This window comes from Mauremys reevesii, linkage group 3, assembly GCF_016161935.1.
Source record: "Mauremys reevesii isolate NIE-2019 linkage group 3, ASM1616193v1, whole genome shotgun sequence".
Taxonomy (NCBI): Eukaryota; Metazoa; Chordata; order Testudines; family Geoemydidae; genus Mauremys; species Mauremys reevesii.
Window position 1 is genome coordinate 16,563,934 of NC_052625.1, and position 27,455 is coordinate 16,591,388.

General features: G+C 44.5%; 1 protein-coding gene and 1 long non-coding RNA gene across 4 annotated transcripts in view; one reads left to right on the top strand and one right to left on the bottom strand.

Moving 5' to 3' along the window:
* SPRED2 (sprouty related EVH1 domain containing 2) overlaps nucleotides 1-27,455 on the bottom strand; it is a 92,234-nt gene that overhangs the window by 39,811 nt on the left and 24,968 nt on the right. The window lies entirely within an intron of this gene.
* On the top strand, nucleotides 14,430-27,209 carry LOC120402098. Its single transcript, XR_005596976.1, has 4 exons — nucleotides 14,430-14,581; nucleotides 16,726-16,844; nucleotides 17,087-17,171; nucleotides 26,617-27,209. It is a non-coding gene; the product is annotated as an uncharacterized LOC120402098 (long non-coding RNA).

A 27,455-nucleotide genomic window follows, 5' to 3' on the forward strand; every position in this document is an offset into this window, starting at 1 on the left:
GAGAAGTCGTCTGCTTCAGAGATAAAATGTGATATTATGTATTTTGATGTGCTGAATTCAAATATGACAATTAAAACAACTGATTGGCTACTGTTTCTAATATATTTACGTTTTTACATTTTACGTCTATGTATATTGTGTAGATAGTAGAGTTTTAATCATAAATTGTAAACCTAGGTCTTTTCATGTGTTTATGGTTGCTTTACATGATAATAGTTCACCTGTCCTGTTTATGTAACACTTTAAAAATCAGCAAAAGGGTTATCTAACTAAAATGTATTATGAAACAAAAGGCAAAAAACTATTATGTACATAGTTTAGTCCTATTCAGTGTCTGCTCGGCGCTTCTTGGCTTGTCTCTTGTATTCATTAAATGGAGCATCTCTTGTCACTGTCCAGCAATAGTCTGCAAGCATTGATGGGCTCCATTTGCCCTGATAGCGTTTCTCCATTGTTGCAATGTCCTGGTGAAATCGCTCGCCGTGCTCGTCGCTCACTGCTCCGCAGTTCGGTGGAAAAAAATCTAGATGAGAGTGCAAAAAATGTATCTTTAGTGACATGTTGCAACCAAGGCTTTTGTATGCCTTGAGGAGGTTTTCCACCAACAACCTGTAGTTGTCTGCCTTGTTGTTTCCGAGAAAATTTATTGCCACTAACTGGAAGGCTTTCCATGCCATCTTTTCCTTGCCACGCAGTGCATGGTCAAATGCATCATCTCGAAGAAGTTCACGAATCTGAGGACCAGCAAAGACACCTTCCTTTATCTTAGCTTCACTTAACCTTGGAAATTTTCCACGGAGGTACTTGAAAGCGGCTTGTGTTTTGTCAATGGCCTTGACAAAGTTCTTCATCAGACCCAGCTTGATGTGTAAGGGTGGTAACAAAATCTTCCTTGATTCAACAAGTGATGGATGCTGAACACTTTTCCTCCCAGGCTCCAATGACTGTCGGAGTGGCCAATCTTTCTTGACGTAGTGGGAATCTCTTGCACGACTATCCCATTCGCAGAGAAAACAGCAGTACTTTGTGTATCCAGTCTGCAGACCAAGCAAGAGAGCAACAACCTTCAAATCGCCACAAAGCTGCCACTGATGTTGGTCATAGTTTATGCACCTCAAAAGTTGTTTCATGTTGTCATAGGTTTCCTTCATATGGATTGCATGACCAACTGGAATTGATGGCAAAACATTGCCATTATGCAGTAAAACAGCTTTAAGACTCGTCTTCGATGAATCAATGAACAGTCTCCACTCATCTGGATCGTGAACGATGTTGAGGGCTGCCATCACACCATCAATGTTGTTGCAGGCTACAAGATCACCTTCCATGAAGAAGAATGAGACAAGATCCTTTTGACGGTCACAGAACATGGAAACCCTAACATCACCTGCCAGGAGATTCCACTGCTGTAGTCTGGAGCCCAACAGCTCTGCCTTACTCTTGGGTAGTTCCAAATCCCTGACAAGGTCATTCAGTTCACCTTGTGTTATGAGGTGTGGTTCAGAGGAGGAGGATGGGAGAAAATGTGGGTCCTGTGACATTGATGGTTCAGGACCAGAAGTTTCATCCTCTTCCTCGTCTGACTCAAGGGAGAATGATTCTGGTGCATCAGGAACCGGCAGTCCTTCTCCGTGGGGTACTGGGCGTATAGCTGATGGAATGTTTGGATAATGCACAGTCCACTTTTTCTTCTTTGACACACCTTTCCCAACTGGAGGCACCATGCAGAAGTAACAATTGCTGGTATGATCTGTTGGCTCTCTCCAAATCATTGGCACTGCAAAAGGCATAGATTTCCTTTTCCTGTTCAACCACTGGCCAAGATTTGTTGCACAAGTGTTGCAGCATATGTGTGGGGCCCACCTCTTGTCCTGATCTCCAATTTTGCAGCCAAAAATAAAGGTGATAGGCTTTCTTAACCATAGTGGTTATACTGCGCTTTTGTGATGCAAAAGTCACTTCACCACAAACATGGCAGAAGTTATCAGCACTGTTCACACAAGTACGAGGCATCTCTGCTCACTTTGGCTAAATAGAAACGTGTCCCTTTGCAAAATCAAACACGGACAAATAAGAGAGCACGACACTGTATGATTTCTAGAGCTGATATAGGGCAATTTGTTCAGCAGAGTGATGTAAGCTTCGTTATGATTGCATCATCCATGACTTCTAGGAATAACATGATGCAATTCATATCATGTATGACGCAATACCAGCTTCAGATTGCATAATTCATTGTTTTGCCTAAAAAGCAAGTACTGTCCAAACCCAGTCATAGATTTATTCATAGATCCAGTCAAAGATGTATTTTAGTCATTTCTGGTTTAAATTGAGATCCCTTCCCTTTATAACTCACGTATCCTTCGCTATTCCCAAGTCAAGGGGTCATATATACTGACCCAATAGCATAACTTGAAAACTAGAGCCAATCAAAAATTTTAAGCATCATTTTCGTTCTCAGTGACCCAGAATTAGTAAAGTTTGACTACATTTATTTCAGAAGCATTTTGGCTGTAGAGCAGTGTACTTAGTCCTGCCATGAGTGCAGGGGACTGGACTAGACGACCTCTTGAGATTCCTTCCAGTCCCACGATTCTAGGAAGACAATAACTGGGTTCCTGCCTCCTAGGCAGTAGAGACCTAGGATCAAGGAAGTCCACAGTAGTCAGGAGAGGTTTCCATGGGGGAGGGATGTCTCCTCTCTCTCTTCCCTCTACCTTATGGAAAGCAAGGGAATGGAACAAGCAAAGAAACAGTTTCCTTACTTTGTCAAATCTTCTTTTTAGCCTTTCCTGTATTTTTTTTAGTAGTTTCTGTTTAACACCGTACTGTACAGTGTTTGCTGCTTCTTTTCTTCATCTCTACTACTTGATTGCGTACTTCCAGTTCCAAATGAGGTGTGTGGTTGACTGGTCAGTTCGTAACTCTGGCATAAGTAACTCGGAGGTTCTACTGTAGTTATTTTAAGTCTTCCTGAAGACAGATTTGAGATGCTTTGCAGAGCAGTCATTGTGAATTCCTGCCATTTGCTCTAGGATACTATGATACCACCAACGTATATGCTAAAATTAAACATGTAGGTGGGGAAGTAAAGGAAAAAGCGACTGAACTAGTAGAACGGGTGAGCAAGGGAACTGCTGCAGTTAGGGTTGCCAACTTTCTAGTCACATAAAACCGAACACACTAGCCTGCCCCTTCCCCGAGGCCATGCTCCTTCCATGAGACCCCACCCCCCGCTCACTACATTTCCACTCTCTTGGTGGTTCGCTCTCCCCCACCTTCACTCACTTTCACTAGGCTGGGGTATGGGAGGGGGTGAGGGCTCTTACTGGGGCTGCGGGCTGCGGGGTGGGGCAGAAATGAGAGGTTTAGTGCGGAGGTGAGGGCTCTGGGCTGGGGCAGGGAGTTAGGGTGCAGAAGGGGGTGAGGGCTCCTGCTGGGGGTGCACAATCTGGGGTGGGGCTGGGAATTGTGGGGTGGGGGGTACAGGAGGTGGCTCCAAACTGAGGGGTGGGGCCGAGGGATTTGGAATGTGGGAGGGGTCTGCGGGTTGAGGCAGAGGGTTGGGGGTGTGGGATGAGGGGTGCTGGCTCTGGAGTTCGGCCAGGTATGAAGGCTTCAGGGTGTGGGCCAGGCTCCGGGCTGGGGTTTAAGGTGCAGGGGAGGTGAGGGCTCTGGGCTGGGGCTGAGGGTGCACGAAGGTGCTCTGGGTTGGGGGGGACGCTCAGGGCTGGGACAGGAGGTTGGGGCTTGGGCTTACCTCGGGCAGTTCCCCGTCAGCGGTGCAGCGGGGGGCGGAAGGGGCACTATGGCAGGCTGCCTGCCTGTCCTGGCACCCAGTGGTGCTGGAACATTTTTAGTAGTGGAGGTGCTGAAAGCCAGCCCCCTTACCTCTATCCACCCCCTCCCGCACCACCCAAGGCTGGGAGCAGGGCTGGGTCTCCAGGAGTGGGGGGCCCAGACATGGGTAAGGGGGCCGAGACCACAGCTGGGGGTGGGCCTGGGACCAGGAGCAGAGCCCTGGGCAGGAGTCGGCAGATGGGACCCCACGTGCAGGGCCAAGACCAGAGCCCTGGCCATGGGGCCAGGCGCAGGGCTCTGGGGCCAGCAGTCGGGGTCCCAGGAGCAGAGCCCTGGGTGCAGGGCCAGTGGGCCCCACGAGCGGAGGCCTGGGCGCGGGGAGTAGGGCATAGGCGTGGAAAGCATGCCCCGCACCCCTACTTCCTGCACCTATGCTGGCACCGCATGCAGCAAACAGGTCCGGGTTCTAGGTGGGGGACCCAAGAGGCTCCATGAGCCACTCTCGCCCACAGGCACCGCCCCCCTACTCCCACTGGCCAGGTCCCAGCCAATGGGAGTGCAGAGCCCCATGCGCCCCCTCTGCCTAGGAGCCGGACCTGCTGGCTGCTTCCGGGGCGCAGCGCAGTGCCAGCCAGGAGAGGTAGGGACTAGCCTGCCTTAGCACCACCAACAGTCCAGTCGCCGGTGCTGACCTTCCCACATGGATGTTACCAAGGATGTTATGGTCAAAAACTGGACACCTGGTCACCCTAGCTGCCGTGCTTGAGTGTCTGACTGAAGAGAAGCAGCTCTGAAGAAGGCCTAGTAGCAACATTATGAGTAGGTGAGTAAGAAGGACAAAGCTGAACATCATTGAAAGCTATATTGGCATGGATGGTGGCAAACAGAGGTTCATTTACATCTTCAAACTCAATTAAGAGGCTCATTTTCAATGCAGTATTTCTCCTCTCACACATTGTCAGTTTAGAGTAACACAATAGAGACAGTAAAATGAAGTTTGAGAAATTTAAGTAAGTTTCCTTTTACTAAATTTGTGATGCTCATTGTTTGCTTCAATGATGATCTAGAAAGCCATATGGAAATTTTAGCTGTATCGTAAGGTCAATTTTAAAGCATAGTTACAATTTTATAATACCAGTCAAACTACTGTTCAAAGCTGTTTTAGAGCGATTCTCATTTAAACTTCTTTCAGTGTTTGCTGTGGCAGTAATAATGGATTATTAGATTATTTATTTGCATAGAGACTTCTCTTAAAATACCAAATTGTTAAATTTAAACAGACCAATTATTCAATTAATCATTTCGGTTGTACATAAACTCTGGGACACACATTCCAGCAGCAGCAAAAGAAATTTGGTTTAAACTAATAGTTTTTGAATGATGCACCCTGTCTCACATTAAAATGCAAGGGCAATGACAAGCAGAGTAGAAGAGAAAAATCTAACTGAGGTGTCCCAGATTTTATACAAGACCACTGCCGATTTGGGCAGAGAATCCTTGTAGATTTCAACAAAATTCCCCACAGATTTCTGTTGCTCATTACCATTATCCCCTGTTGTAATTAGCATGTTATTGAATGACAGAAACAAATGGCATTTGTTTCATAGCATATGCAAGACAAATGAAGAGTGCTCCTTAGTATGTCCAGCCAAATAAACAGGCAATTCAAGAATTGCATCATAAATTACATTTTTTTTAAACCAGCCCTACCTACTTTCATCCTTTATTACACAAAATTATTTGTGTAATACATACCGATCATAAAAATCCCATTATATTTATTCTGCTTAAACTAAAGCAAGGAATTACATGGTTTGAATGAGTAATGATCAGCAAAAATAATAAATAATGCTAACAAGCACTTCTGAAGGTTTTCATCTCAAGACTGGCCCCGTTTTACAGATAAGGAAATGGAGGTACAGAGAAGAAATGCAACTTGCCCAAGATCATAGAGCAAGTCAATGGAAGAACTGGGCAGAGCACCCTAACCTCCTGACTCCCAGTCCTGTGCCATTGCTACTGGATCCTTGTCTTTTACAAATGAGATTTTTCTTGCAATCATGTACATAGGTATCACAACAGCAAACGAACAGAAATTCAGTACGCCAGACCATCAAGTCATCCTCTTATTCACAAAAATTTTCAGTTTCAGAGGCTAGAGCTCCTGGTCCTGATGCAGCCATATTAGTGAACCTGCATGGGAAGCTTACACAAAAACATGTCTGTCTCCAACTATAGCCATTAGTCCTTAAACATTTGATACATTAAAAATTTTAGATGATTGATAAATGTGGTATACACACAGTTTTGAAACATACAAATCAGCAATACACTCAATACTTTTAGTGCATGTAAAATGTATTTTTTTCATTCGGCTTCATTTTGGTGAATGCAGAATGCATCTTTTATTTCAATAAGAAATCTTCACTTTAGTACATATAGTACAATATAACAGACTAATCTAAGAATATTTTGCATACACACTAAGGCTATTTCAGTAATTCAGCACAACCTATTTCACAAAAAATAAAAGAGGATATATACCATGAACACATTCACAATTTAAGCATTTTCCCCTGCCAGATAAATAAATCAGAAAAATTATGCTCTTAAATTATATAAACATTGTACAGCATGCACAATTCAACGCGCCTTCCTTCTCTCCCTAACCCCTCACATCAAATTACTGCCCATGAAGAGGGGGCACCCACTAGACAAGTTGTTTCCTAGGCAGCATCTATTTTCCTCTCAGAATTTTATGAAAGGATGAAGATTAAAAGATTGATATTACTTATGAAAAACTCACATATTAAGCACAAACGAAAACATATGTGTTCCCTAGAAGAAGTCACACAGTATTTACTTACAGATTATGTGCAGAATTAAAGAGAACCAGAGGAGGAAAGGGGAGGCAGGAAAAAAAAAAAAAGGAAATGTAAAAATGAAATCATAGGTATCAAGAGAATACATATACCTGCTGGGAGATGCCATTTCTTCTACATTTTATACCCCGGGTGCTCTGTCTTACCATTATTACCACTATAAACCTTCTGATAAAATGGATCGTCTTTTGCTGACCTGAGTACCAGCTGGCTGCCTGAAAAGTGGCTTCCCCCCATGTATGATTCAGTCTCCTTGACAAATATACTGCATTGTACTAGATGAGTCATCAGAGGGTTATTCTGCATATTATTGGCCTGTTGTATCATTACTCATATTCAACATCCTGCTTCTCAGAATTGAGGCACATTGAACTGACTGAAGATCTCTGCCCCCTTGCCACCCCAGTTCAATGTTAGGGTTTTTGTTTTGTTTTGTTTTTTTAAAGAAAATCCTGTAGCTACCATTAATTAGTAATTCAGCAATTTCATAATAGCTCACGAACACACTGCTAAAATCAGTCAGAAATTACACAGAATCCTCAGAATCGTATCAGTGAATTGTCCCAAATTACAAACAGGTTCAAAGTTGAAAGCAGGTATAATCTCTTTAGGGCCTCCAGATTGCACTTTGTGCTAGCTGTTTATGCTGAATAATGTTCATATTGTATCACGTTAATCCTAAAAGTTCAAACTACTTGACACTTCTGTAAGCAGCAGTATGTGCCTATCAGTGGGCTTGTCTATGATATAATTTGTAATAGTGTTTTAGTACGTGTTCACTAACGTGATTACAAATTGCAGTGTAAACAAGGTCAATGTATTTCCAAGTACCACATATAGTTAAATGATAAAAGAAACTGGAATTAGCATAACGTTAACACTGAAGTTCTCAAGTCAGGAAATTCCCAAAAGTTTCTACCACAATGTTGGCCACATATCACATGTAGCATTTCTTATTCCTGTTTTTCTTATTAAATGTAAAATGGAATGTATTATTACTCAGGTTAGTCTCTATTATATAATATACAGTACATGTAACTTTTAAAGTCACACTACAAGAAAGCCCTTAAGCACGTTTAATTTTAAGCATGAAATCAATGAGACTTAAGTACATGCTTAAAATTAAAAACATGTTTGAGGGTTTTGGTGAATTGGGGCTTTCGTGCTTACTCACCCTTAAAGTTACACACGTTTCTTTGCATTTAAATTTCCCAATTTTGTTTCTGAAAACAAAAATGCTTCTGCAGAACTGCCGTAGCATAGCCGTAGCATTTTTTTCCTGCCATGTTTAACACTTGTGAAAATTCCAACTCTAAAAATATTTATAACTTTAAAGTAGTGACCTGATTTATGAATGAATTATTTTCCTTGCGGACAGACAAGTCTGAAGATTCCAGCTTTAGCCATTTTTGAGTAATCCAAACTCAAAGTGTGTAATCAGAACATAAGGCAAAATTATTTTCCCCTTGATGTTCACATAACTCAAAAATGGCTGAAATGATATTGCACAAGCTTCCAGCTTTAAGAAGCCTGGAAGAGTTTAGTCCAAAAGGTGACAAAGTTATGAGAAAATGAAAGGGGTTTAGAACAGAAAAATACATTTTACTTTAAACTACAGCAGTCTGTATGCAGGACAAGTGAAAATGCCAGGATGACCCATTTATAACATTGCTTTATTTTGTAGCGTACACAAGACTAATTATATTCCCAAGCCTTGCTAGAGACTTGGATAGCACAAAATAGGAACACCACATTTTAACTTTGTTTGTAACTAGGTCAACTGACAACTGTGTTGTACCCTATCCCGAATTCTTCTGTTTGTAGTATAGAAAGGCCCTTAAATTTGATGGGTAATTGTTTTCACTAAAAAGGGGGACAATTAAGGTATGACTTCATAAAAGATCAACAGTGACATGGTATATCTCGATATGCGAATATTTACAACTTCCTTATATACAACGAGATGGTGGCCTGCCCTGCATATCTGTGCAGGGGTGTAATTTGCTGCTTTACTTCCCTGTTCTGGCTTCCCAGGTCAATCGGGGTTGGGGAAGAAGCAGACTCTGCAGAACCACTATCTCCATTCCTGAAAAGGTGGCTCTGGCCCACCAGTGCACTGGGCAGTGCAGCTGCACCAGGGGGATGTACCTTGAATCAAATATAGAGCTGTGACAAGGTATGTCCCTCCTTGGAGTAAGGGGAGATCTGGAAGACTGAATGATAGTCTCCTTACAGGGCTGCTCCTGAAAGACACACTATAACATCGGCTAAACTTACTTTCCGTTTAAGAATTGTTTCAAAGAAACTGAATTCTAATATCAGATCCATTAATCTGAGGATCAGAGAAACCCAAGTGTGAAAGCCAAAAGTGTGAAACAAAACTAGGTAGCTAATTTTGCTGCACCATCTGGTTTTCAAAGCTTCTTCAAAAGCAGAGATAAAATACAGATTATTATGTAGCCTGTAATGGAATATCAGCCTAGATTGTCACTCTTTCAAACACCCTCCAGGTTTGAAGATATACTACCCAAACTTCAATTCCCAGTTTGGCAACAGTGCTACAATCCTTTAAAAAAAAACAACCCACCAGTGTTTGAGACTAAATGCATGTTTTGTGCTACCCTGACTGTCCTCTAACATTTTAGTACGCTTCCTGACTTGGACTGCAGTGTGACTGTTCTGATATATGGACATGTCTTCTAATGTGGAGTGGAACACATTACTGCTGCATAGTTTTGCTACTAGAAGACTAAAGTAAACACTGGAATTGCACAGCCAACAAGGCACTACATCTGTGTTCCACTGCCTATACGCCCACAACAAGCACAGTTCAAAGAGCTGAAGCAGTGGTCTGGGCAAGAGAAGACTATTTTCCCTGTGGCTATTGGAGTAATTACAATTAAGGAGAAGGAAGTCAACCACTTAAAAAAAAAATTAATGGGACTAAAATTTAACAGCAAAATATTAACAATGGACCACTTGTCCAGCAGTGCTGTGTTTTATCTGTATGTCTAAGATTTATTTATTTTTTTAAAAAAGGTGCACCTTAAAAGAGGAGCAGTAAAACAACCTTTAAAGTCTTCACTTGGAACATTTTCTATCCAGAATTTAATGGGTGCCTATTACTTCTATATGCTCTTCTTGCCCACAAAGATTTCCCATCTAGCCTTTGTCCAAGTCACATTGTACTCAAAAGATGTGATCAGAGCAGCGATGGGAAAAGAATGCTCTAGCCCAGGGGTAGGCAACCTATGGGACACATGCCGAAGGCAGGACGTGAGCTGATTTTCAGTGGCACTCACACTGCCCAGGTCCTCGCCACCGGTTTGGGGGGCTCTGCATTTTAATTTAATTGTAAATGAAGCTTCTTAAACATTTTTAAAACCTTATTTACTTTACATACAACAATAGTTTAGTTATATATTATAGACTTAGACAAAGAGACCTTCTAAAAACATTTAAATGTATTACTGGCACACGAAACCTTAAATTAGAGTGAATAAATGAAGACTCGACACACCGCTTCTGAAAGGTTGCTGACCCCTGCTCTAGCCTTACACCCGTAAGAATTGTGTCAAATTTTACAGTGTGTTTGTCTCAAAAATAGTTGAAAGTCTACTTATTTGTAGTCAGGTAGTGTTGAAAACACCCCCAACCAATAGCAGGATCCCACTATGCTGCACATTTAATTTGCTGGTGAAAAAAAGCAAGACTATAAAAATGCGTAGATCTAAATAGAACAAGGTAATTCTCTCAGGGTTCTTCTTTTACAACCATGCTATTCCGAAGTAATATCCCTAAATATATTAGGCAACTAGGCTTCATAGCGTAGACAAAGCATTTCATAAGAGACAAATGGTCTATAAACATCAGGCGTGAAGAATTTTTTTTTAAACATGGTTTTGATTCTGTCCACAGAGTCAGGGCCAGACAATGTTTCGTCAGTTCCCCCACTAAGTTAAACATCATTGCGTAAGCATTTCATAGCGCACATGGGTCCTAACGCCTCTCATGGCTAAGAGGGGTGAAAACATTATCTAAGGCCTGCTCTACACTACGCGTTTAAACCGATTTTAGGAGCGTTAAACCGATTTAATGCCACACCCGTCCACACTAAGAGGCCCATTATATCGATATAAAGGGCTCTTTAAACCGGTTTCTGTACTCCTCCCCAACGAGAGGAGTAGCGCTAATATCGGTATTACCATATCGGATTAGGGTTAGTGTGGCCGCAAATCGACGGTATTGGCCTCCAGGCGGTATCCCACAGTGCACCACTGTGATCGCTCTGGACAGCAATCTGAACTCGGATGCAGTGGCCAGGTAGACAGGAAAAGACCAACGAACTTTTGAATATCATTTCCTGTTTGCCCAGCGTGGAGCTCCGATCAGCACGGGTGGCGATGCAGTCCCAAATCCAAAAAGAGCTCCAGCATAGACCGTACGGATGTGATCGCTGCACGGGCAGACAAATCTGTTCTATCAGAGCTCCGTTACAGAAGACGAAATTCCAAAGCATTTTTTAAAAATCTCCAGACAGAGGCCACAGCAGGGACTCAGCACGCTGCTGTGTGACAAACGTAACGGAAAGCCAAAGAATCAAATGGACGCTCATGGAGGGAGGGAGGGGGGACTGAGGACTCAAGCTATCCCACAGTTCCTGCAGTCTCCGAAAAGCATTTGCATTCTTGGCTGAGCTCCCAATGCCTGTAGGGTCAAACACATTGTCTGGGGTGGTTCAGGGCATAGCTCGTCAATTTACCCCCACCCCCAGAAGGAAAAGGGGAAAAAATAGTCTCTTGACTCTTTTAAATGTCACCCTATGTGTACTGAATGCTGCTGGTAGACGCGATTCTGCGGCAGTGAACTGTAGCATCCTCGCCCCCACTCCTTGGTGGCTGATGGTACAATATGACTGATATCCATCGTCAACATCAGCCTTGTGGCAGATGGTGCAGTACAGAAGGACTGGTATCCATCCTCATCATCAGCCCATGAGTGCTACTACTTCCCAGTAGATGGTACTGGACGGCTGGTAACCGTCTTCATCATAGCAACAGGGGGCTGAGCTCCATCAACCCCCACCCTTCATGTGTAAAGAAAAGATTCTGTCCTGTCTGGACTATCATAGCAGCTGGAAGCTGCCTTCCCCTCATTTTATCTCACTAACAAGTCACTGTTTCTTATTCCTGCATTCTTTATTACTTCATCACACAAATGGGGGGACACTGCAACGGTAGCCCAGGAGGGATGGGGGAGGAGGGAAGCAACAGGTGGGGTTGTTGCAGGGGCACCCCCTGTGAATGGCATGCAGCTCATCATTTCTGCGGGATCTGACACGGAGAGGCTGTGCTCTCTGGTTCTCTGATACACTGGTTCTCTAGTACGCTTGCCCCATACTCTAGGCAGGACTGATTCTATTTTTAGATACCATAAAGGAGGGATTGACTCGGGGAGTCATTCCCATTTTTGTCTTTTGCGCCCCCGGCTGACCTCAGCCAGGGGCACCCATGATAGCAGCAGAGAGTACAGTACAGAAGGACTGGTAACCATCATCTCATTGTCAATTTACAATGGAAGCAGATGGTTATCAGCCGTTCTGTACCATCTGTGCTATCATGCAAAAGCAAATGAATTCTGCTGTGTAGCGCTGCTGAATCGCCTCTGTCAGAGGCATCTAGTACACATACGGTGACAGTGACAAAAGGCAAAACAGGCTCCATGGTTGCCATGCTATGGCGTCTGCCAGGGCAATACAGGGAAAAAGGGCGCAAAATGATTGTCCGCCGTTGCTTTCCCAGAGGAAGGAGTGACTGACGACATTTACCCAGAACCACCCGCGACAATGATTTTTGCCCCATCAGGCACTGGGATCTCAACCCAGAATTCCAAGGGGTAGAGGAGACTGCGGGAACTATGGGATAGCTAAGGAATAGCTACCCACAGTGCAACGCTCCAGAAATCGATGCAAGCCTCGGACCGTGGACGCACACCACCGAATTAATGTGCTTAGTGTGGCCGTGTGCACTCGATTTTATACAATCTGTTTTACTAAACCGGTTTATGTAAAATCGGAATAATCCCGTAGTGTAGACGTACCCTAAGTTGTAACTAGAAGCTGTTATAGGGAAGTTAAAGATTTATTTTTTGTACTCACCATTGGACCAAGAAAAAGGTATCAAGGATTCCTTCCCTCTCCTTCCTGCAAGGATACCGCAAGCAGTAGTGGCCTTTTCCTGTTCCTTCCTGTTCTCCACTCCCTGACAAACTTAATTTTTTAATATTTTTATAATAAAGTCCCTGGACCAGGGGTGGGCAAACTACGGCCCCCGGGCCACATCCGGCCCGCGGGACTGTCCTGCCCGGCCCCCGAGCTCCTGACCCAGGAGGCTCACCCTTGGCCCCTCCCTTGCTATCCCCCATCCCCCGCAGCCTCAGCTCGCTCGCTCCGCCGCTGGCGCAATGCTCTGGGCGGCGGGGCTGCGAGCTCCTGGGGCAGCGAGCTGCGGAGCCCGGCCTGACCCAGTCTCTGTGCTGCACGGTGGCGGCGGCTGCGTGGCTGTAGCGCCGCCAACCAGCGGTGCTCCAGGCAGTGTGGTAAGGGGGCAGGGGGGGTTGGATAGAGGGCAGAGGAGTTCGGGGTGGTGGTCAGAGGGCGGGGGTGTGGATAGGGCAGAGGTGGGCAAATTACGGACCGCGAGCCACATCTGGCCTGCGGGGCCATCCTGCCTAGCCCCTGAGCTCCCAGCTGGCCCCAGCCCCTCCCCGGCTGTCCTTCATCCCCCGCAGCCTCAGCTTGCTGTGCTGGCAGCGCGGCATCCTGGCTGGCTCCGGGGTTGGGCGGCGCGGTGCAGGGGCAGATTTACAAGTGAACACAGGGTGCCCTGGCAAAGGCCCCCCAACAACAGGGGGACCCAGGGCCGGGCACTCGGGCAACTCAATACTGGCTGCACTGAAATCATATGCAGGCGGGCGGTGCAGATGGCGGGAGCGCAGGGAACGCAGGCGGAGGACTCAGGGGGAGCACTGGGAGGCCACGCAGCCGGCCAGAGAGAAGCGGCCCTTTGAAGGGGAAACCGCCGCTTCTCTCTGGCTGTGCGGCTGCCCCTGCTCCTGTTGAGTCCTCCGCCCATGTTTGCGGGGCCACATTCCGAAAGGGGCTGGGGGGGGGAAGATGGATAAGGGGTAGGGTCCTGGAAGGGGCGGTCAGGGGCGGGGGTTGATGGAGGGGGTCGGTTGGGGACAAGGAGCAGAGGGGTTGGATGGGTTTGGAGGTTCTTAGGGGGGCAGTCAGGGGGCAGGAAGTGGGAGGGGGCGGATAAGGGGTGGGGGGCAGGCTGTTTGGGAGGGGGCACAGTCTTCCCTACCTGGCCCTCCATACTGTTTTGCAACCCCAATGTGGCCCTTGGGCCAAAAAGTTTGCCCACCCCTGCCCTGGACAATAACAGCAGGGCCGAAACTACCCTATCACTATCCCCACACTCACAGTCAGAGCACTTTATGCTCCTCCCACCACCTTGCCGCTCAACACAAGAGGAATTCCAGACAGCAGCAGCACAGCAATCTAGTCATCATGGGAAACAGAGGTGGTGGTGTGGCATTCTAACAATGGAAGTGTTTCCTTTTTCCCCCTAAATCTATAAAGGACCATAGTTTTTCATCCCCAGACACTTACAGAATGCTCACAATGTTATAATTCTTGTATATTCTGGAATTCAGGTGTTTTAGAATGCCAACAAACCAAACTGGTTGCTCTTCCAAACTGAAAATTAGTTGTGATTTCCTGCTAGCAAAACCAGGGGATGATAGAAGACCACCCCACCCCCTCCTGCCACTTGCCAGTGGTGAGAAAACACATGGTCATGCAGCAGGTTACATCTGTTTAACAGGTTTGAAAGGTACGTGTGTTTGGGGGGAAAAGAGGAGGAAAAGGGGAGACTGATTTCTACTGTCTCAGAAATTTTCCCCCAAAGACTGGGAGCTCCTGAACCCTGTAACTCTAAAGGTGTAAACAAAAATACCCACAGTGAAAGACCAGGAATACTAGGATGAGATAACCAGATGAGCAAAGAAAGTAAACTGGGTATTCGATAAACTTGAGAGAGTTTGGCCAACAGCCCTTGAGGATTGTACGGTGAAATCCTGACCTTAATGAAGTCAATGGCAAAAATTCCCATTGACTTCAACAGTGTTAAGATTTAATGTCTTGTCTCCTACTTGTCAGGATTCTGAAACAAGCTAACGGCCATTGCACATTTGAAAACCGTCTTTTGAGTGCCTCCCTGCCTGAGGCTCTGAAGGATTTCACATTAGAAATCAAATGGGCTCTTCAGTTCAAACCAGTACAATGGTACAAACTAAGGTCAATGATGTTACTGGTGAAGTAAAACACTTAACTCAGAGTTAGAGTACTACTAATTCTTAGGAAACGAGTTTCTCTCCTTTAAGGAAGTAAAAGAGAAACTGCCTGAGAACTTCTGGATTTCCCTGGGTTTTATTATTTTCAGAGTTTAATGTTTCTCTTTTCTACCCCGAAGAGATTTTTTTTTTTTTTAAACAAGAGAAGCTTTGGCCTTTCAAATGTAACCATTTCTCTTTATTTGATCCCTAGAAGCTTTATAGGAGACTGTACAGGGTTCTCAGAAGAAGCCTCCCCTTAAAAAAGGGCAATCGTGATTGTTTGGAAATCAGAGCAGTGTGCTCAACTCCAGTTTGACTCTTGACAAATTGTTTCATTTCATGTGAAAATATATTTGGGCTGCTACACATATACAGTGAATATGCCAGTATACAGTCAATACTAAATGGTAACAACAAGTATAAAAGTGACCCCACCCCCCATACATCAACAGATGCTGGAGAATGTGTGTAATGAAAGGCAAACAGTGTCATAGACAGTGGGCTTGTACCAGCATTTCCTGTCCTCTTCTAGTCTACGAATTTGGCAGTGATTGCAGGCATTCCTTCAAACACCTGGGTATTGTGTACACTTGACAATTCCATGATCTAGTGTAGATGGACACCTCGTTATAAAATAAAAGGGTCCAGACTACATGACAAGTTGCAGAGGTAATATTCCTTGCAGCTTCAAACTGAAAAATCCACTTGCTTGACAACCATGGCAACAAAATATATTTGTTTAAAAGTATCCAGCTCAATACTATTAAGGCCAATGGCTCTGAGCAATTTGTGACAGCTACAGTTACTTGTTTGTATATGAGATTTAGGACCCTTTAGATAAAAAGATAAAATTTACATTCTCTTCAATTTTGTGCATAATAATTATTGCAGCGATGGATATTTTAATTCATCCTGTAAGATTTCAACTGGAAGTCAGATGGATTTGTTTTTCTGCTTGTTTTCTTTGGAAAAGAAAAGCTAGAGTCTTGCCAGATTCCATGTATTTATTAGCAGTTTTTGAACTGGATGTTTTAAATCGATAATACACACCAACCTGAAGACCCTCAGTACCAAGAAAGCACCAGTTTACAGCATATGCTTTTCTTCTAACGACACCAATCTTTAGCATTTTTCAGAATATGCACAGACAATGACATTTTCTGTGTCCACCCTTTGTCAACATTGTGGTTTCTATTTTCCTGTGAGAACAGCACCAGTGAGGGCAACGTATAAATTTCCTTATGAGGTATTTGCTTGTCAAAAGTCAGATTTCCCCCCTCCCTTCTTAAATTTTTAAAATATACCTAACTCAAAGGATGGCAGGAGGGTGGGAATTACCTACCTTCTGACTTGTCACCCCATTCACCCAAAAAGAATAGTTGCTAGGATGGTGACTAGAGTTTGTGTCTGAATTTTGCTGACCGATTTCACAAAATGTTGAACATTTTCATTTTGCTCATTTTTCCTACCTGAATTTCACTTGCCCTAATTGCGGGTATATCCAAACCACATGTATTTAGCGGATGCTAGTGGAACAACAGATGCCTATCTGGACCCCAAATTGCCAAATTTTGCCGAAATCCAGATTTAGCTGAGATTTAATTCAGATAATGGTGACATAAAATTCCCCAATGTTTTACAGAAAGAGCAAAAGAGACTCCTGTACATGAGCTAAAAATGGGGGCTTCAGCCAGTTACACTATGTCTATATTGTCTCTGGAGCTGGAGGAATGACAAAAGAGAAAATCCTACACTTGAAAGGTAGGTGCTTCTACTTTGAAATGGACACACTTTCGGATCAATTTCCCAACAGGAAAATGGATAGAGATACAGCACAAAAATAAATCACACCAGAATTTACACACCAAGTTGAATAAAAATGGTCAGTGCTTTACTGTGCATAATGAACATGCATCAAAGGAACAGATCAGCATTGTTAAAATGCAGAAAGTAAAAAAAAAAATCTTTTAAAAAGGCTGATCTAATGGCAACGTGTTCCCCAGGTGCCATGGTGAGGTCACGTACACAGATGGAAGGTCCATGCCGATATTCGAACAGGATGTTTTGGCTCAGAAACAAGACGATTAAGTAAGCACAAACTGCCAAGGGGATTATCCAATGCCCTGTGTCCACTAGAAATGAATTTTCAGAGAGAACATGTACATATTGTTGGTAATTACACGGTATTTACATATGCTATCCGCCTTAAAATAATTAATATATACTTCTCAGAATAATTAACAGGGGGACATCATAATTCACTTGCCGATACTGTTAACATCCAGCACCAAATCCACATCTCCTTGAATCTAACCAAGTGGTGCTTCCAGTATTAAATTTAAGGGGCTGCTTCAGAGGTCACATGTCTAAAATAGACTAATTTTGTTTTGTACAGGAGCAGAAGAAAACCACAAAGATTATGCCATTTTACCTTTAGCTACCTTAGGCAACTAATAAAAATCTATTCCTTATGTCTGAAGTCCACATCAGATTTCCATGTAATTAGAAAATCTGGAGGTGCTTGGCAGTATTAAAAATTAGACTCTATAAAGGACTGGAGAAAAAGGAAGTCAGACAGGCTCCCTTTTTTATCTGGAGTAAGTTGCCCATTTATCAATGCCAGCATCACGGCAATGCAAACTTTCAAACCTACATTTTCTTCACTGCGAGTGCAGTGTGGAGGAGGAGATAAGTCATAACAACTCGGATATTGGGGATAGTGGTGTAATTCAGCACATGCCACAGAAACTTTACATGTTGCCAAGAAAAGTGTAAGTTACTGGAGGCCTAACAGATCAACCCAGCTTTAATGGATTTAGCGATTTTAAGAAGTTGGTGCTTAATGCAAGAGTTCAATTCCAAACAGGAAGTCTAGGCAGAAAGCCAGCTACTCATCCCCAAACAGAATTTGCATAACCACATGAACACTTCAGGAATCCTCCCCCATTTCTATGGGGGTTCTTAAGTCCAGGCATTCGAAGTTGGGCTTTAGCCCATCTGTTTACTCAGAGGCAGCAGCTCTTTCTACTCTCTCAGACTGGTCACTAACCCCTGCTTTTCATTTGCTCAATCACTAGGGCATTTACACTGTTTAGAAAGACGGGATAGGTGAGCTTCATGCAAGGCTACAGCTGATGCCAATCCACAGAAAGTCCAGCAGGAAATGTTCTGGGAACTTGTTCATTTATCTCAAAGAGATGAAGAGTGACATACTGATCTCCAGCAAAGACTGGGAAGTCACTGTACTTCAAGTTAATTAGCCCATCACACTAAGTTTTAAATCGTGAACACCCATTCCAATTTCTTTAATATGCTGGGCTGTGGGCCTGGTTTGACAGCATCTTCCACTGTCCAGTAGCCACTGAAGTATAAGGTGTTGTGAAAGACTGGAGAACAATTATAAAAACACCACATTATGTCCGGTCTACAATGGAGGTAAACAACATGCTAACTGAAACAATTTTAAAACCAGGTTTTCTACCACCGTGTTTTCTGTAGCACATACAGGCCCCTTCAACAGAACTACGTCCCATTAGCTAGCATGTTCTCCTCCTCTATAAAATGGGGAACATTTTTATAGTCCTTGATTACACAGTGATCTAGCTGTTCAACAGTGGAGCTGAGAACTGATTTTCCTGAGAGGAGCAATCTGAAGCCTGCTCCTCTTCCCAAAGAAGGTAAGTTCTAAATAATCATTTGTTTCTGTGGTCTAGTTACACTAATCCAAAATTATGTCTTGTCCTTAAACCCATCAGTCAAGGCAGAGGCAGCCAGTCAACAGTCAAGATTTTCACACCCATCAATTCTGGGTTAGAACACAGAAACCACATCCACAATTTGGATCATTAAGACTGAATCAAAAGTTTCATAATGAGTCTGTAGTGGATTCTGGAATTGATCCCCATCCTAAATATATATTAGGATGACTAAAGGACATCTATTCAAAAGCTGAGCTTAGTTTAGCTGGATGGGAAACAAGTTAATAGCATAGTTAGGAGAATGACTGCTCCCATCCCACTGAAGATGTTCAAGAAAACAAGGGGTCTGGGTTTAGTACCATACTACAAACTGTTGATTAAAAGTTAATATCTCACTTATGTAGGCCCTTCCATCCAACGACTGCAGTCTTTGAGCTGATATTAGATTGAGCAGTATCCCTTCTGCAGAACCAGGCAGTGCGTAGACAAAAGGATTCTAGCTTCACTTACTACGGAATATTAAATTTAGCTAAAGTAATGCCGAGCCAAAACTAACACAAAGATGGTGACCTCTAGAATTTGAGGCTACATGCAGATGTCCTAAAGGATGCCATTGGCTAAAACCTACAAAAGGCACTTTAACCCCCCAACAATGCTTCATTGAGATTTTTCTAGCAAAAAGCTTTATTACTATGGACAATTTCCTATCATTCAGAGCAAAATTTAAAAAGAACTAATAAAAACTAATTTGATAAAGACAGATAAACATGTACAGGAAATACTTCTAGGAAGGTCCTGGTCCTCTGAAGATTATTAATGTACAGTACTGGAGACAAAACCATGACACTGAGGAAATAAGCTAACTATGAAAATAGGAAGAAGTAGATGTTTATTTTTTTAAATGTTATTTTGAGTGAATATTTGTTTTTGTGATGCTTAAGATATTGGCAAAAGCCTCCCAGCTGCAGGTCCTATTACTCTATACAAGGACAGCTGCAACAAAAGCGTCTTTACACAAGCCCACCAAAGACCTCTGTTACTTGCCCAGAAAGCTTGTAGATCTGGAACATGGCCTATTTACTTCACTAGCCACAGATATTGCTATTCACCTAGTTTAGAAACCTTTACAAGTCATAATGTTGGCACTGTAGCTAAAGCTGCATAGATGATATACAACAAAATAGGGTTCCTTTTCCATTGGCTTTTTCTAAAATAATATGCTGCATTAGTAATCTGATGACCGCTTTCCTCAGGTAAATACTGTATTACAGACGCAGTGTCAGAGCTCAAGTTTGGTACTACAGCCACAGATTTTGCCAGTCATGACAAGTTGTGCAATTAAGGTAAAGGTTTCCATTTAAGACAATTATTGCATATGAACAAATAAAGACTTCAAGATTAACTCATTCTACACACAGAATCATTTAATTTCACACACATTCTTTATTTGAAAGATTAACTTATTTGGTATTGCCTTACTGGTTCACCCAGTAGCCGTTTTGGTTTAGAAAACGTCTCACAATGTGGCAGGGTGCTGCCAGAGAGATGGATTTAAACTGGCATAACTGGGGATAGTGCTTCCTTAGGCACCACCTGAAATCAGGGCAAAAGGCCATTGTCTGGATGGCATATCCCCAAAAGAGTTCTGCAATGGAAAGATTTATAATATTAACAGAAAGGAATAAAAATCAATTAAAAAGAAAGCATGCCAAAAACTGGTTGGTCTCCTTCACACAAGGCTAACCTGGTTATATTTGATTGCAAACACTAACATTTTCTTCCTTTTCTGAAGCATATATTTACTGTCTTCTACAAGAATCCAATAGAGACACAGTAAACTATATACAAAATAAATTATTCTACTAATATTTTGAAACCATTAAATTTGTCCTTATATAGTACATCTCAGGAATAGTGCAGTTCTGGATGACCTTTGGTGCAGTATACTTTTCTGTTGTTTTTAATCACAAACCCCCAAACAACTTAAACCCACATCCATTTGTTCTATTCCAGAAGCTATTTTAAAGTATCAAATGAACCTTCATATAATCTGGGAGCCACAAGAAATCTGAGTCATTCAATTTAAGAATAAACTTAAGGTGAAAACTAAAATAAAGAGTGAAGCCCATGAGTAAAACCCTGACAATGGAGGACAGTAAGCACAGAAAAAATTGATCTTACTTTCAAAGAAAACGTTCCCTTCTCTGATACCCAATGCCACCTCCCTGTTTCATGAAGATAGGGCCATTAATGAACAGCAAAATGATTTATTTTGTGGATAACAGGCACCCCAAGTTTAATGGGTTATAGTGAGGCTCCTGGTGTCTGATGTTAGAGAATAATGAATTCCAGAACATCTTCACCAAAGCAGGAAGTGACAGAGAATTTCAAAGCGGGGAAGTTCCTAAATACTGTAGGGTCAGCTGCAACTTGTTTGTACTGAAAGCATTCAACAGTCTGAATTGGGGCATTCTTCTCTTACTTTGGAAAATAACTCAAATGTGTCTGCTTTGTGGTTTCATCTTTAATACAGTCTATATCTCCAAATTAACTATTTGTTTCCTGCAGTATTCCAGTTGGAGTTGCACTCTAACCAAACTATGAATATAAATTAACAAGTGTTTAGTGTACACAACTTAAATAACTGTTTGGTACCCAAACTACAAAGTACCACACCACAGTAGTTATATTTACATACCTCAACTTGCACAAGTTATTGCTGCAATTTAAGATAGATTAAAAATAGCCAAACTGAACACAGAATTAAAAAATTTGACTGTAATATACCTTAAAAGGTATGAAAAGTAAATAACTTCAAATGTTTCTCTCAATATAAATATTCAGCTAATTAGCTTAACAGTGTAAAACTTCAAAGTGTGCCCCTTTCAGAGTATAGTTATAGTCAAGAAACTACATCCCATTCCATATTCCATACCTACTGCATATGAAGTGCCCCCTATTTATTCACTGTCAAGTGTTTTCAGTTTACAGGTCAAATAATTATTTTACAAAATTCTGCTTATGCCAACTTGCTTTATGACCTGATGCATGTGTGAAGTGAAACTTTCTTCTCCCTCTTGCTTTGTCACCAAATAAGAGATTTTGCAAATGTGCAGTTAATTTTCACCAACCCTGACTTTCTCTGGAGTATGGGAAGATCCCAGGCATGTTTTCAGCTATAGTTATAGTTGAAAAATGACTCTAAAAATACTCATTTTACATAGCTGTTCTCCCAAAACTGCCTTTTTAAAGTATGTAAAAGCACCTTGACCCAGGTTAATATGCTAAAATAAAAAATGACTTATTTTATATTTAATATTGCTTGCTTTCCTGACAGTCAAATATTTACTATGGTTAAGACTTGCCCAGCCAATACAGAGTTACGAGCTGTGCTCTGTTCTGCCTTGCACACCAATATCATTCTTAGCTAAGTTTACGTTTAAAAAAAAAAAAGGTGTGGGGGGGGACGCAACTGTTAAAGTTGAGATTAAGGAGGTACAAACACAATCTTTGTCATGCCTCTGCAAAAAACCACCTCGCGCACCTGCTGACAAAAGGAGGAAGCAGCAAATGAAGATATGTATCAGTGGAGAAAGAGGAACCCTCTTGTCCCTCAGACATTTGCCAGACTGTGATGACACCATCCCTCAACCCTGCCCCTTATCCCTCGCTCAAATCTCAAGACAGCCCCAGTAGAAGAGAGTGTGAGTGCCACTGAGGGGGGTCAAGAAACTGACAAGCAGTGAAGCAGACCTGCCCAGTGCGCTCGCATTTACTTCAGTTAACACATACGGCTGCAGTCGCATTGACCCCACAAGTAGGAGCAGCAGCACTGACTCTGGTTCAGGGGGATGGGAGGGGTTGGGTCTGGGTAGGCCTTAAAAATTAGGCTCCAGCAGACCTCTACTCCCCAGGCCCTCCATCTTCTCCTCTTGAGAATCCAGGTACCTGAGGGCAAGGAAAAGTGCACCCTGTGTCTTGAACTGAGACCTGAGGTAATTTGCTCAACTTATTTCCTCTCCAGCTCTCACTTGTGAGGAAAACACGGGAGTGCTGTCCTCTGTGAAATACTGTATAGCTCTCTGGATCTCTTTGGCTTCTCCTTCCCTCCCCAGTCCCCAACATGCTGCCACATCCGATCATTTGGTTAGGGATGGGGAGAGGAAGCCTACCCCTGTCATAAGCCAGTGGGAGCTTTCTTTCCTAGCAGCAGGAAGAACAGAGAAATTAGACTTGGGAGAGCATTCCATAGCTGTACATACAGTTTTGTTTTAGTTTTAAATTAGATGTAGAAAATGCAGAAAACACCTACCCTATAAGGACAGGTGTGACCTTACTTTGATTATAACATACCCAACAAAATGTTAAGAAATTCCCTTTTCTGGCATTAAAATAAACAACATTAAATATAGCCTTAAAATCCCTTTAAAATGTGTAAAGGTTTTTCTGCTTCTTTTTTTTATATTTATAAGGATCTTTTCACCCAAGAAGAAATTGCCCGGGGGAGGAACAGTGGAAAGTGACTGCCCACAAAGTGCTGTCTGATGCACAAAGTAAGCCAACTGAAAACAAGAGAGAAAAAAATATTTCACTAATCTTAGGCATTACAATTTAACAGCAGATTCAAAATCATACATACAGAAATGTGATTTTAAAGTTGATAGTGTCCTTCAGGAGGGGACCTTCATTTTCCCTTAGTAGTCAATACTGAAGTGAATTTTATAAGCAAACATAGAGAAACTGCACTACTTTTTGCTCAGGAAAAGGCTGGTCATGAATCAAAACATAGGAGAGATTAAAAAAAAACCCAAAACACTGATGCTCCCTACACCACATGCAACCCTTCCCTTTTCACACAGTTTCATTAATTCTAGTTTGAGCATCCTCTAACACAGGGGTAGGCAACCTTTCAGAAGTGGTGTGCCAAGCTCACTGTAATTTAAGGTTTCACGTGCCGGTAATACATTTAATGTTTTTAGAAGGTCTCTCTCTATAAATCTGTATTATTATAAATAAACTATTGTTGTATTTAAAGTAAATAAGATTTTTAAAATATTTAAGAAGCTTCATTTAAAATAAAATTAAAATGCAGATCTGATCAGTGTATTGTGATCCTCGCCCTCGCTTTCCCTTGCTGAGTTTTCCAATGTGGGCTACAGCAGGGGGTGACTGAAGAGCGCAGGGTTGAGGCCAGGAGCAGAGCCCTGGGCTGGCTGCTGGTACCCCAGGCTGGCAGTGGGCTGAGCAGGGCCGGTGGCTGGAACCCCAGACCTGCAGCGGGATGAACCGCTCAGCCCACCGCTGGCTCCGCTCAGTCCGCTGCTGGTCTGGGGTTCCAGCAGGGGTGAAAGGAACAAATTTCTTACAGGTACTGTCATATTGCAGCCCGCCTCGGGGGGAGGAGCTCAGGGGCTGCGGATGTGTGGGTGTGGGTGGGAGCACTCAGGGCAGGGGGCTGGGGTGAGTGGGGCTCAGGGCAGGGGGTGGGGATGTGGATGATGCAGGAGTCAGGGCTGGGAGCATGGGGGGTGCAGGAGTCAGGGTTGGGTGGCATGAGGGGCTCAGGGCAGGGGGTTGGGGTGTCTGTGTAGGGGAGAAGTTCTGGGGGAGCAGGGGCTTGGAGCTGGCCTGGGACAGTCCCGGTTGCAGCTGGGTTACCTGGATGGGTCCCTGCCCTACGCTGTTCTTGTTCCTGCCAAGGGAGCTGTGGGCCCCTGCCCCCCGCCCCCAAGGGACCGCAGCTGTGCAAGCCACAGGGACGGCAAGTGCCTGTAGTGCCCTGATATCCAGCCACAGTGGCGAGAGGGGGCAGCAGGACAGGCCGGGATGCGGACACCTCCACCGCGCCTCCCGCCGGCCCCTTTCACTTGCCTGACCGCCTGCTGCTTAGTCCGGTGCACGGGGCCGCCAGCGCCAGCGAGTTCTGGCAGCCAGCAGGACCCCCGTTGGGAGCGCGCCATGATCTGTGCCTCCAGCCGCAGCAGAGCGCCCCAGCAGCGGCCGGCTCCGAGCGTGCACGCTCCGCCTTCCTTTCACTTCTCGGTTCCGGCTGCCGGCCCCTTGCCAGCCGGGGTCCCGGCGGCCAGGACCCCAGCTGGCAAGGGGCTGGCAGCCGGAACCCCAGAGCAGCAGTTGGTTGAGCGGGGCTGGCGGCTGGGACCCCAGAGCGGCAGTGGGCTGAGCAGCTCAGGCCGCTGCCGGTCTGGAGTCCCGCCAGCCGGGGTGCCAGCCGCTGGCCCCGCTCAGCCCACTGCCGGTCTGGGGTTCCGTCCGCCGGCTCCTGCCAGCCGGGGTTCCAGCCGCTGGCCCCGCTCAGCCCACTGCCGGTCTGGGGTTCCGTCCGCCGGCTCCTGCCAGCCGGGGTTCCAGCCGCTGGCCCCGCTCAGCCCGCTGCCGGTCTGGAGTCCCGTCCGCCGGCTCCTGCCAGCCGGGGTTCCAGCCGCTGGCCCCGCTCAGCCCGCTGCCAGTCTGGAGTCCCGTCCGCCGGCTCCTGCCAGCCGGGGTTCCAGCCGCTGGCCCCGCTCAGCCCGCTGCCGGTCTGGGGTTCCGTCCATCAAAGCCAGCAGCGGGCTGAGTGGGACCAGTGGCTGGGCCCCTGGGCTAGCAACGGGCTGAGTAGGGCCGGGGCCCAGCTTACCCTGCTGCCAGTCTGGGGTTCTGGCCGCCGGCTCCTGCCAGCCAGGGTCTCAGCCACTGGCTACGCTCAGCCCGCTACTGGCCTGGGGTTCCCTTCACCCAGGCTGGCAGCGGACTGAGCAGGGCCAGCAGCCAGGACCTTGGCGTGCCATAAAAAAAAAAAAATCGTCTCACGTGCCACCATTGGCACGTGTGCTGCCGACCCCTGGTCTAACAGCATTTAATATTTTCCAAGTATAGAAATAGTAGCCTGGCCTCAGAGCTTTGATACATTGCAGTGGTACAGGGAGCACCACTGAAATTACCGGTAATACACTTGCAAAGGACAAAAATAAGCCACTATTGACTTTAATATGTACCAGGCTAACCATTGTTACACGGGTTCTCTTCTATCAGGTTATGTTAAAATCGTATCAGTGTCTTCTCCCAACAAGCAGTATTTTAGAGCACTAAACCTCTCATTTTGTTCTCAGTTTAAATGCTAATGTTATGTCAAAAAACACATTTTGCAAATATTTTAATAGCCAATATATACTTTTTAAAACCATGTTTTTTCAGAATTTAGATTCAGCATCAATCTGCTTTACTGGATTATATGTCGATATTCTAGGCTCTACTCACAGTCCTTTCCTGGGGAATCTGTGTATTGCCAACACATCAGTGGTCCCCAACGTGGTGCCTGTGGGCACTATGGCACCTGCTGGGGCATTTGTGTGTGCCCGCCTAGTGCCCAGCAGGGGACCTGCCGGGGACAGAGAACTCAGGCTGCGGGCGCGGTGTTCTCTGTTCCCAGCAGGTGCTGGGCCTGCCTAGTTCCCAGCAGGAGAGAGAAGCCACGGCCCTGCGCCTGCCAGGGACAGAGAACTCTGGGGCTGCAGGCACTGGTGTTCTCTGGTGCCCACCTAGTGCCCAGCAGAGAAGAGAATCTGGGGCCCCGCGCCTGCTGGGGACAGAGTCCTCCAGGACTGCGGGCACCAGTGTTCTCTGTCCTCGCGGCTTTTCTCCAGCTTCTCTCTGGATTCATATATTATGAAATATTAAATATGTTTTTTTGTATTATTTAATGTACAAATACAAAATAAGCCTTGTAAAATTGTTGGCGCCCGCCACGCTCTTCTGAAAACATGAATGTGCTACTGGTCACAAAAAGGTTGGGGACCACTGCAACACATACATTGTAATGTTTCCCTTCCCAACAGGATGAGAATGGGTGTGTTATACCAATATACAGCAGCTTCATCCGCTTTCACTAGCTTCTCTACTATCAATTCTCCTCCCTCCAGAAGCGTTTGCAGAGAGAGAGCGAGCAAATGCAACCACCAGGGAAAGGAACAAGTGAGTGGGCTTGTTGCTGGAGATCGGCCAGTACTGCAGAGAGGTGGCTACTCACAGCCTGCTGCCAGGAGCAGCTCCAGGGGAAAGCATTATCGCAGCTCTCTAGGTGGTTCTTCGTAAGCAGCAACCCTGTTCCAGAAGCTTTGTTGAATACTCAACTCACTGCAGTCCCTCCAACCCAATATTCAGAAGCCCCCTTACAATCAGACTCGTTGGACTGTCAAGGTCCCTTTGTACAGCCCCCAGTTAAGTCTCCCTTCTCCCTCAAGCCTGCAGTTGGAGAAGAGAATTAACATGAGTATTGTGCTGGTCCCACACGCAAAGAATCTTAGCCTAGGATCTCCAAAAGTCAGTTCCTTGGTACTGCTCCCACACAAGTCAATGTCTTCTCAACTTCCATCCTCCCTAAGTCAGCTTGTTTCATGCCATGAAGTAGAGGCTGGGACTAGACAATAAATCCAACCTAAAATTAAACTATTAAAATTAAATAATCCTCAGTGAGTATCTTACCATGGGTAGCAGAATTTTAAAATGTGTGATTTGCAGGAGGGAACAATACTTAATTGCTTACCAACAGTTCATTGTAAACCTTTTCCTGTCTCATGCAAAAAACTTTACAGCTAAAGTCCACATATTTCTGGTCTCACCTTTATTTGTTATAGGAGATGGTAAGGAAAATATTCAGGTTACCAACCTGCTTCAA